This window comes from Pongo pygmaeus, chromosome 2 (assembly GCF_028885625.2).
Source record: "Pongo pygmaeus isolate AG05252 chromosome 2, NHGRI_mPonPyg2-v2.0_pri, whole genome shotgun sequence".
Lineage (NCBI taxonomy): Eukaryota > Metazoa > Chordata > Mammalia > Primates > Hominidae > Pongo > Pongo pygmaeus.
Genome location: NC_085930.1, coordinates 198,751,179 through 198,760,128, shown reverse-complemented (window position 1 = coordinate 198,760,128; position 8,950 = coordinate 198,751,179).

Below are 8,950 nucleotides of genomic sequence, written 5' to 3'. Positions count from 1 at the left end.
TTTGTCCTAGGTAATATTCATTGGTCAGAAATATACTTAGTCTGATACTAAAATAGTGATACCAATTGTCTTTTGAATAGTTTTAGTATTGTATATCTTTCCTACACTTACGCCTAAATTAGTGTCTTAAATTCAGTTTTCAGTAGGCAGCATATAGTTGTATCTTGCTTAATATTCAATATTATAATCACTGCTTTAAAATCAGAGTGTTTAATTAAATTAATGTACTTATTGATACGGTTAGGCTTAAATCTACTAAACTTGCTAGTTGTTATTTTTCCACAGCGGTTCTTTGTTCTTTTTTCTGTCCTCTTTTGGATTGTCTATTTTTTCTCTCTCACTTTTTTTTCTTTTGCTTACCAGCTACAATTATGTGCTGTGTTCTGTTAATGCCTCCTTTAACTTATTATTTTTTTACCTTCAAGTGATATTATACTACTTGACTTATAATATAAAACCTCACAAAAGTGTTCTATCTGTGCTATTGTGAAAATCCCTCTTCTGGGCTAATGTTTTCATGTGTTTTATCAATACTTCTATATATTGTCAGCTTCACAATACATTTTTAACTAATTTTGCCTTAAACAGTTTATCTTTTAAATATATTAAAATAAGATATAATAATTTTTGTTTAGGTAAAGAGAATGGGATCAGCCCAACCTGAGTCTGTCAATTTTGTCCACTTAGGCAGAAGGAAATATCACAGACTAGGCTGTTACCCCAATGTACATCTACTTCTGGAGAGAGAATAAATCAGTTTTCAGACATGTTAAGTTTGAGGTCCCTAAAGGAGAAATTTTCAGGGATCATTTGGTTATATGGGTGTGGAGTTAAGAAAAACTTGATTCCCCAAAATAGAGCTATGAGTGTCAAGAACATAAGGAAATTTCCGAAAAGAACGAATGTGTGTGTAGACTGAGAAAAGGGCTGCATTCCGAATCTTTGAGAAGATTTTAAAAAGCAAGTGGAGGAAAAGTAGAAGACATCCCGGGAGACTGAGAACAGTTTGAGAGCTACAGAACAAGGGACGTGTGAGGGCTGGAGTGCTTACAGGCATACAACAGTGACCCAGAAATTTCTCCATTCAGAGATATAGTCTTCCTTTGAAGGCTTACAACAAAAACAAATTTCAAGTGAACAGATCACCATCTATTTTGCAAGAAACTTGTATCTAGAGAGAATTATTAGAAGTATCATTTTTAGGACCACAGAATAAAAGATGATGGAAAATTCAGGTTATAGTTTCTTTTGCCCCCTCAAACTTTAATCAGCCATGATCACGCTCATATCATCTCTTACAAATTTGCTCTTTTGACAACATCAAAAATGGAAAATAAGAAGAAATAAAAACGCACTAACAGGAGAGTATAGAGCAGAAATGTTTTATCCAAAGCATTGATGAGCTTTTCTAAGCAGGAGTCTGAATTTAGAATAGCATAAAACTCTCTAGTAAAAACTAGAATTCATATAGATATGGAAGAAAATGTCTTGTAAATTAAAAATACCACAGGTTTATTTTCCTGTGAGGCCCTAGAATATAAGAGACGTATGTCCTAGGCTGTGAGATTCTTCTGATTTTTGCGAATAAGGGAGAGGACAGTATCAATAGTGACATAAAGCATTTTTTAATGAAAGTGATAGGCCTATAACATAATCTTGATTTTTGTCACAAATCTGAAGAGTGGAAAGTTAAATTTTAAAGTTCAACCAATACATCAGTTTTCATAATAAGTAACTAGCTAGTTGTTTGACTTAATTTAAACACCTTCATGCATTCTTCATGCAGGCTTATATGTGTCAACACAGTTATGTCAGTAGAAGAAAACTTGACAGGAACAAAATATTGAAATGGATTAAAAAGCAAACTACAAAAGATCAACCAATTCAAAATCTCAAAGCACAGTATTTACAGTAGAAAAAAGGAAGAAATTAATATTCACTCTTAAATTCTAGGTAAATGTGGGATGTGTGAAAAACCTTACTACAACTCCAAAATACTCAGATAAACAGCAATTCTTTGAAAAATTTTTTTTTTCTCAGTTAGGGTAACTTTTTTTGTCTTCTTTTTGACAGTTAAACATACTTTGAGACTTATTTCTTATGTTATTGAATATGGAAAGACCCTTGACTGTAGGTAAACTTTGCCTCAGAATCTAAGACAGGAGGTTATAATGTTTTAGAAACTGTATTTTAACCTGTAACATACAAACAAAATAATATCATATAATTTCATAGTGGAACATCACCATATTACTTCTGATATAAGCTAAAATAAAGAATTATTGATATTTTTTAAGATCAAAAGAACTTTTGAAAACAATAGAAAGCAATGGGTTATGAAAATCTACTGCTAAATTATGGCTAATATCTTATGTATTAGTTCATTATAGCATTGATATGAAGAAATATCTCGGACTGGATAATTTATAAAGGAAAGAGGTTAATTGGATCATGGCTCTGCAGAAAGTACAGGAAGCATAGTGGCATCTGCTTTTGGGGAGGCCTCAGGATGCCTCCAATCATGTCATGGAGAAAGGCAAAGAGGGAGTGAGGCATCTCACATGGCAGGTGCAGGAGCAAGGTGAGGGGGGAAGGTGCTACGCACTTTTAAACAACCAGGTCTCATGAGAACTCACTATCATGAGGACAGTACCAAGTGGGATGGTGCTAAATCACAAGAAATCATCACCATAATCCAATCACCTCCCACCTCACTCCACCTTCAACATTAGAGATTACAATTTGACAGGAGATTTGAGCAGGGACGCAGATCTGAACCACTTCATTTTCTATGCATTTTTAATGATTAGGAATTGTATCCTCTATCAGTTTTGATTTTGGAGGCTTAATTCCCAAATAGGTTGTTTAGCTTGTCTTTGTTCTTTGTACAGACAAATAAAAACATTAACCCTTTTCTATTGTTTTGAAACTACTTGGCCCTGGAAGCAGAGCTGGTAAACTCTGGAGATTGTGGGAAGCTCTCAGGAAATCCATACCATCTTTGGGAAATTAGAAGTTTATGGTAATAAAATTGGTGCTAAATAACACATTCTTTGCATAAGATAAAATTGTACAGATGAAGAAAGATAACCAAAAAGGGTTTTGGCTTGTTCAGTGTCACATAGTCATGTAAGGGAGGGAGCTAAGACTTAATTTTCTGATCAAATGGTGAGTTTCCTATTGCTTTGCTCAGGAATTATCATTTGATATTGGCTTATTTACTGCATAGCATAATATAATGGGGAAGAGCAAGGCAGCATAGATTTCAAAGTAGGAAAAACTTGGATTTGAAGTCTGACTTTGTCATTTAGCTGTTTGGCTTATGCACATTATTTATATTCTCTGTGTCTCAGCTTCTGAGCTATAAATTCCTTAATTATAAATAATAATATTTTATCTCCTAGTGCTATAAGGATTAAGTAAGACAATGCATATAGGGCTTTGAACAAAGATCAACCCATAGTGGGCTTTCAACAAATGCTATTTCTCTCTTTCCCTTAATAAAAGGAAAAAAAATGTTGTTAATCAGTCAAGAAACTTGGCTGTAGTGACAGAAACCTAACACAAACCAAATAGAATAAAAAGAAGCCTGAAATTCTCAAACAATCAAGCTGTGGGAGGGGAAGGCAGCCTCACAGAATATTAGAATCAAGGAACACAGCTAGCTCTCTCCCTGTCTCTCCTCTCTGCTTCTTTTTGATAGCTTCCTTATTTACTCTGGTCATATCTCCTTTCTACCCTGTTAGAAATATGGCTTCTGACAAATCTGACTGACCCTTCCCGCTTTACTACTGTAGAGGGACTGAGAGTATTTTTCTGGTCTCAAATTAAAACACTTGATCCTCATTGGTCACTCCAAATATGGACTAATCACCCTAAGGAAGAAAAGGAGAATTCCATTATTGCCTCAGCTTGAGTATTGAGAAAGGGGTGTGGTGTATTGTTGAAGCATTCGCTATAAAAACACAACTACTTATAATGTTGGGTGAGATAATACATTGAAAAAGGAAACGAAAATAGACATCAACTGTATAAACTTTAAATACATGAAATAATACTTTTCTCATTTTATGTACAGATATATGTAGTAAAAATAGAAAAATATGTATAAAAATGATGCATGCCAAATTCAGACAGTGATTTCCTTTGGGAAAAGAGATACAGAAGGAATGTAAGCATACTGCATAGGCAAAAGTTGGAAGTATGTCCCCTGAAAGCTGGAACGAGACAAGGATGTCCATTCTCAGCACCTCTATTCAACATTGTACTGAAAGTACTATCCAGAATAATCAGGCAAGAGAAAGAAATACAAGGCATCCAAATAGGTGAAGAAGAAGTCAAACTCTCTCTCTTCTATGATGATATTACTCTATACCTAGGAAACTCTAAAGACTCTGCTAGAAGGCTCCTGGAACTGATAAGTGACTTTAATACAGTTTCAGGATACAAAATCAATGCACAAAAATCAGTAGCATTTCTACACACAAATAACATTCAAGATGAGAGCCCAATCAAAAACACAATCCCATTTACAATAGCCATGAAAATAGAAAGATACCTGGGAATACATCTAACCAAGGAGAAGAAATATCACTACAAGAAAAACTACAGAACACTGCTGAAATAAATCACAGATGACACAAACGGAAAAACATTCCGTGGTTATGGATCAGAAGAATCAATTTTGTTAAAATGGCAATACTGCCCAAAGCAATCTACAGATAAAACACTATTCTTATCAAACTATTGATGTCATTTTTCATAGAACTAGAAAAAAAAATTCTTAAATTCATATGAAACCCAAAAAGAGCCTGAATAGCCAAAGCAATCCTAAGCAAAAAGAACAAGACCAGATATATTACATTACCCAACTTCAAGCTATACTACAGGGCTACAGTAACCAAAACAGTATGGTACTGGTGAAAAACAGACATATAGAACAATGGAATAGAACAGATAACCCAGAAATAAAGCCATATACCTACAGCCATGTGATCTTCGACAAAGTCAACAAAAAGAAGCATGGGGAAAGGACCTCCTATTCAATCAATGGTGCTGGGATAGCTGGCTAGCAATATGCAGAAGAATGAAACTAGACTCCTACCTATCACCATATACAAATATTAACACAAACTTGAGTGAAAATTTGAATGTAAGGACCTCAAACTATAAGAACTATAGAAGAAAACCTAGGAAACACCATTCAAGACCTTGGCCTTGGCAAATAATTTATGGCTAAGTCCTCAAATGCAATTACAACAAAAACAAATATTGATAAGTGGGACCTAATTAAACTAAAGAGCTTCTGCACAGCTAAAGAAACTGTCAAGACTGGGCGTGGTGGCTCATACCTATAATCCCAGAACTTTGGGAGGCCAAGGTGGCAGGATTGCTTGAGCTTAGGAGTTTGAGACCATCCTGGGCAACATGTCAAAACCCTGTCTCTACAAAATATACAAAAATTAGTCAGGCGTGTTGGCACGTGAATGTAATCCCAACTACCTGGGAGGCTGAGGCACAAGAATCGCTTGAACCCATGGGGCGGAGGTTGCAGTGAGCGGAGATCATGCCACTGCACTCCAGCCTGGGCAACAGAGTGAGACTCTCTCAATTAAAAAAAAAAAAAAAAAAAGAAAGAAGAAAGAAAGGAAGGAAGGAAGGGAGGGAGGGAGGGAGGGAGGGAGGGAGGAAGGAAGAAAGAAAGAAAGAAAGGAAGAAAGAAAGAAAGAAAGAAAGAAAGAAAAAAAAAAGAAAGAAAGAAAGAAAGAAAGAAAGAAAGAAAAAACTGTCAACGGAGTAAACAGACAACCTATACAAAGGGAGAAAATATTTGTGCACTATCCATCTGACGAATGTCTAATATCCAGAATCTATAAGGAACTTAAACAATTGAACAAGCAAAAAACAAATAAAGACATTAAAAAGTAAGCAAAATACATGAACAGATACTTCTCCAAAGAAGACATACAAGCAGCCAACCAACATGAAAAAATGCTCAAAGTCACTTGTCATCAGAGAAATGCAAATCAAAACCACAATGAGATACTATCTCACGCCAGTCAGAATGGTTATTATTAAAAAGTCAAAAAACATGCTGGTGAGGCAGTGGAGAGGGGTAAATACTTGTATTGTTGGTGGGAATGTAAATTAGTTCAGCAACTGTAGGAAGAAGTTTAGAGATTTCTCAAAGAACTTAAAAACAGACTACTACTTCACCCACTAACCTTACTACTGGGCATATACCCAGTGGAAAATAAATCATTCTAACAAAAAGACATATGCACTTATACATTCATCACAGCACTCTTCATAACATCAAAGACATAGAATCAACCTAGGTGCCCATCAACAGTGGATTGCATAAAGATAATGTGGTACACATACACAATGAAATCCTACACAGCCATAAAAATAACAAAATCATTTCTTTTGAAGCAAAATGGATGTTGCTGGAGGCCATTATTCTAAGTGAATTAATGCAGGAGGAGAAAACAAAACACTGTAAGTGGGAATTAAACATTGAGTATTCGTGGACATTAAGTTGGCAACAATAGAAACACGGATCTACTACAGGGGTGAGGGAGGGATGGGAGCCAGGGCTGAAAAACTAACTATTGCGTATTATGCTCACTACCCGGGTGACAGGATCAATCATACTGCAAACCTCAGCATCACACTATATACTCATGTAACAAACCTCCACATATATCCCAAGAATTAAAATAAAAATTGAAATCATATTTAAAATCAGAAAAGGGATGGAGAAAAAGTTTTTAAAGAGAAATCTTTAAAGTTTTAGTTAGAAAAAAAAAAGAAGGAAAAGAAAGAAGGAAGGAAAATGAAGGAAAAAAGTGAAGGAAGAGTGGGGAAGAAGAGAAAGAAAGAAGGGGAGGGAGAGAGATCTGAAGAAATTATAATGCTTTTTAATTACATCAAAGTTTTATACTAAGGAGAAAAAGAAAATATAATTGTATCTTACAAGAAACCACACAGACAGGCATTTTTAGAAGTGGTGGGGAGGTGTTGGTGAGACAAACACAAGACATTCACTATATTTCAGTTCTCTTTTATTTTCTACAAGCTGCTATGATTTAAAACAGCACAAACATGGAACAAGATTACCTTGCCTTACCTGGATTTAAGGTATTACAAACACTCATTGATACAGTTGTATATTTTATTCAACAAAGAAGTTTTCCCTTTTTAAAACGCCATTATGAAAAGTTCCACGCTGGATACTGAAATGAAGGCTGACTGGTTGATATTCAAATAATCAGTAATCTTTTGTGACAACAAAAAATGAGATGCTAGGCCATGAATTCCTAAAGAATATAGATAAATTTTGTGTGAAGATCAGGAGCCAGGTAAATAAAGAAAAGATACAGATCTCAGATTAAATTTAAGAATAAAAATTATAGTTGTCAATTGAGAGATAAAACAAACAAGACACTTGCTTTATCATGAAAGAAAACAAAGAAAAGCAGGAAGGAGTCTTTCGCATGAACGATATTTCTACATCTTTTACGTGGTTTAACAAAATGTAAAGGCAGGCTAAGTGGATAGTAAGTTTTGTGCTTACAATTTTCATGAAGGATTGGTGCTCTTCCTTTTAAGCAAACATGACATAAAATTAAAAGTTTAACTAATAAAAGAGATTATTTGTACTTTATTTGTTTTGTAGAATGACCTAAAGTAAGATTACTTTTTAAAAAGTCTTCCTTAATGCACTGAACATTACTCACGAAACAACTTTTGGTTATTTTCTGTCCAGATCCATGGATACATGTATACTTTATGTCCTCACATTTAATTGAAGAGACAAAATTAAAATATGTGAAACATCAGATCCAAGAGAGAGTGAAAAACTGTTAGAGCTTACTCTGTAAGGACTCTGTAACTGGGACAAGTAGAGGAAGGGGTGACTGCAGACTAGGGATTCAGCTGGAACAAAGGCATCAATGTGGAAGGGCCATGGTGGTTGTTTAAAAGCCTGTTCAAATATGACTACATTTACAAGAAGTTTATATACATGCATTGTACTAAATATAGTAATTTTGTCTAATGTATCTTTAAACACGATGGAAGAATTTTTAAAAAATGTATAAAAAGAGCCACTGGTTCCCTTCTATGTTGTTTACTCTATGCATTTTATTTTTGATTTTTGTGTATGCATGTGTGTTGGAGTAGGGGTCATAATCCTGTAGAAAAGAACATCCTTTTACGTGTCTCATGGAAATAATTGCTGGTCTGCAGTTCCACCTTTGGAATTATTTTCTCCTGAGATTCATGAAAGATCTTGCCCCGCATTGTATGTTGTAAGCTTGGATAAAGCCTTATGAGTTTCCCTATCATGGTCAGGGATGAAGAGATTGTCAACTTCTCAGAGTTGAGTTCAAATAAATCTTGGATTTTGCTCCCTCTTCAGAACCCAGCACAGTGTCTGGCTCATGAAGTGCTAACTCGAGTTTGGTAAATTAACTAACTAATTGATTAATTCACATAGCCAAAAGAAACAAAACTAATTTTTCAAATCTCCTATTGAAAGAAATCTTCTCTTGGCATCTATCATGCACCAGTTCAAGAAGGATTTCATTAATGGACATTACCACATGGCAAAGCATTTTGTAATGTGATAAGGGGATTTTTGCCTCTAAGACACCTGTTTGAATCCATCCCAAGTAGATAGGGGATGGAAGTTACTGCTGCCAATATGAAGGGATCTAGTAATGGATTAGGGTTTAGATCCCAAGGAACAGGTGCCCTTGTCATAAAATCAGCCATAACTATGAAGCAGAGAAGCTAGAGTCTGAAAGAGCCACTAAACATAAACTAATCTGAGCGAGCCCCGTGAAGGGAGTTTTTGGTCCCAATGTAGTGACTACATATGGTGCATGGAAGATGCTCAGAGAACTGGAGTTAGTAGAACTCCATTAGAACAAAATTCTAGCCC